Raw genomic sequence first — 3,670 nt, 5'->3', positions numbered from 1 at the left:
AAAAAAAAAAAAAAAAATTGTGGTACATGTATAGCATGGAATACTATTCAGCCATAAGAAGATGGAGACTCTACATCTTTATGTTTACCCAGATGGAGGTGGAACACATTCTTCTTAGTACGGTATCTCAAGAATGGGGAAAAAGGCTTGGTGCCTGTGGCTCAAGTGGCTAAGGCGCCAGCCACATACACCTAAGGTGGCAAGTTCGAATCCAGACTGGGCCCGCAAAACAACAATGACGGCTGCAACCAAAAAATAGCTGGGTGTGGTGGCAGGCGCATGTTGTCCCAGCTACCTGGGAGGCTGAGGCAGGTGACCTGCTTGAGCCCAGGAGTTGGAGGTTGCTGTGAGCTGTGATGCCATGGCACTCTACCCAGGGGGACAGCTTGAGGCTCCTGTCTAAAAAAAAGAAAAGAATGGGGAAAAAAAAAGTATCCAATGTACTCAATACTATTATGAAACCAATATATAAATACTTACACACTCATATGAATGATAAAACACAAATATAGTCTAGCAATGGGGAGGGGAGAGGAGGAGGGAAGGATAACTGGTAAGAGGAGGGAGAACAATTGGTGGGATCTCCCCTAATGTGTACAATGCAAGGGTATATTTCAAAATAACTAAGAGTACAGGCCAAGCGTGGTGGCTCATGCCTGTAATCCCAGCACTTGGGAGGCCGAGGCGGGTGGATCGCCTGAGCTCACAGATTTGAGATTAGCCTAAGCAAGAGTGAGACCTGTCTCTAAAAAAAAATAGCCGGGTGTTGTGGCAGATGCCTATAGTCCCAGCTACTACAGAGGCTGAGGCAAGAGAATCTCTTGAGCCCAAAAGTTTAAAGTTGTTATGAGCTATGACGCCAGGGCACTCTACTAAGGGCAACAAAGTAACACTCTGTCTCAAAAAACAAAAACTAAGAATAAATTTTAAATGTCTTATCAAAAAAAAATAAGTGACGTGACGGTTATGTTAATCAGTTTGATTTAAGCATTCCACACAGTATATCAAATCATCACATTTACCACATAAATGTATACAACTGATTTTAATTAAAAATTAAATTTAAAAAATTTCCAGAGTAAAAGACTTTATCTCAAAAACAAAAAAACAGGGGCGGCGCCTGTGGCTCAAAGGAGTAGGGCACTGGCCCCACATACAGGAGGTGGCGGGTTCAAATCTAGCCCTGGCAAAAAACTGCAAAAATAAATGAATAAATAAATAAAATAAAAATACAAAAACAAAAGTACAAGTTCCCCCATCTAAAATGGCAATTCATACAATGAATATGATATATAACCCTAAGAAAAATGCTTTTGAACACACAGAAAATATGCTATCTTGTGCTTAGATCCAGATATTAGTAACATATAAACCTATTCCTTGGGGTAGCTATGTTTATAATGCACAAGAAATAAAACACATTCCATGCTTAAAAATCAATTAGTAAAAGTTCCATGAAATATGTAAAATCCCAGGTAACAAGCCAGTACTTGCATACAGTAAGTAATTAAGCACTGAATGAATGATTTTACCTTAAGTAGTCATATAATTTTCTTCTCTTTGTGTTAAAGAATTTAGCCATTGAAAACTAGAATAAAAACAGTATTCTCCTTAAGCTTTGAATTTTTTTTTTTTTCTAAGACAGAGTCTCACTCTGTTGCCCTGGGTAGAATGGCCATGGCATCATAGCTCACAGCAACCTCAAACTGTTCGGCTCAATCAATCCTTTTGCCTCAGCCTCCTGAGTTGCTGGGACTACAGGCATGTGCCACCATGCCAGCTAATTTTTCTATTTTTAGTAGCAATAGGTTCTCATTCTTACTCAGACTGGTCTTGAACTTCTGAGCTCAAGCAATTTACCTGCCTCTGCCTCCCAGAGTGCTAGGATTACAGGCATGAGCCACTCTGCTCAGCCAAGCTTTGAAAATACTGTTTTAGTCTTATTGAATCAACTTTTCAAAGCTGAAAAAGATGACAACCCTGGATTGAATGTTAGGAGCCTCAAATTCCTGTCCTGCTCTGTAAATAAATGCTACAAGACTTTGAGCAAGCACATAATCTTGTTGAATACCAGCTTTCCTATTTATAAAGCCTCATGTTCTTTGTGATTCTATTGTTCAGAGTTAACAAAAATATTTTTACTTCAACTATCATACATTATTCTTTAGTATAAAATCTGAACAGAAATAAATACTAGGTTCACTGAATTATCTGTGTGGTACTTTACTATAGGTCTAGATCCCACTCATACTAAATGCCAAATATTTAAAAAATACATGTTAGCTAATCAGCTTGAGAATTAAAAACAAAAACATGTAGCCTAAGAATGATCGGCCCTTGCTATGAAACTACTGTGAATTTGAAAAAATAAACTAGTGAAACATAAAACAACTGTAGAACAGCTATGTAAATTCAGACTCTGCGAAAAAGCTACCAGATTCATTCTGTACAAATTCTGTGTCTTTAGACTAACCACACAGGCTAAATTTCAGTTTATATATCAGTAAAAGATGGGTAATAGTAACACCTTTCATCAGGTTGTTCAGAATAATTGAGAAAGCATATATGGTATATGCTACCTAGATAGAACAGTACTGTGTTTGGCACATACAAAACACTCATTCAATGCTATTATTGCACCTAAAGGTGAGGTCTGCATTTATACAACTGACATTTACTGACTGTCAGGTATTATATGCTAGGCAGAAATAAAAAGGCAAAACTAAGTAAATGTAACACTATGAGATTTCCTTTAGGAAATGACAGCTGAGTTTCCAAAGGAAGAAGAGAAATTATCCAAGGAAAGAACAAGAAAAGAAGGTTCCAAGGAGATAAAATGGCATATACAAAGATCTAGAAATAAACACAATGGCACATTAGGCCAGGTGTAGTGGTTCACACAAGTAATTCCAGCACTTTGGGAGATCAAGGTAGAAGGATTACTTGAGACCAGGTGTTCAAGACCAGCCTAAATAACATATTTTAAAAATCAGCCAGATACAGTGGCATACACCTATAGCCCTAGCTACTCAGGAGGTGGAGGAGGAGAATTGCCTGAGCCTGGGAGTTTGAGGTTGCAGTGAGTTATGATGACGTGACCATGCTTTAGCCCCTTGGACAGAATGAGACCTTGTCCCAAGAAAAAACAAATTATAAGGTCAAAACAGTGGCAACAGACACTGTTAAGAACCCTGGAAAAAATACAATGGAGAAGACTGAACGATAGGAAGGAATCCTGGAGGAATCTTGAATGATAACTGCACAAAAACTGAACAAATATGGAAAGGTTTAATTTTGGATGCACTGAGTTTGAAGTATTCCTAAGAGATAGTGAGAAATAATCAAAAAAGAGCTAATGACAACAGTCCATTTCTATATAGGACTCAGAAGAGAAATCTCAGCTAGAAATAAAAAACCAGGAATCATCACCAATTGAGTGTTTTTGAAGTCATGGAAGTGAGGGAAAAAATGCCTAAGAGAAACGTTACATTAAAAGTGTGTTGGGGCTTGGCAGCTATAGCTCAACCGGCTAAGGCACCAGCCACGTACACCTAAGGTGGAGGGTTCAAATCCCCAGCCCGGACCTGCCAAAACAACAATGACGGCTGCAACCAAAAAAAAATAGCCGGGCGTTGTGGCGGGCGCCTGTGGTCCCAGCTACTTGGGAGGC

The 3,670-nt window shown here is 38.9% G+C and overlaps 1 protein-coding gene across 1 annotated transcript in view; it reads right to left on the bottom strand.

Annotated features, from left to right (window-relative positions):
* QSER1 (glutamine and serine rich 1) overlaps window positions 1-3,670 on the bottom strand; it is a 99,454-nt gene that overhangs the window by 82,191 nt on the left and 13,593 nt on the right. The gene's annotated exons all lie outside the window — the stretch shown is intronic.

The sequence above is a fragment of the Otolemur garnettii genome, unplaced genomic scaffold (genome assembly GCF_000181295.1).
Source record: "Otolemur garnettii isolate 467f Iridium unplaced genomic scaffold, OtoGar3 scaffold00001, whole genome shotgun sequence".
Lineage (NCBI taxonomy): Eukaryota > Metazoa > Chordata > Mammalia > Primates > Galagidae > Otolemur > Otolemur garnettii.
This window is presented reverse-complemented; position numbering and strand designations above follow the sequence as displayed.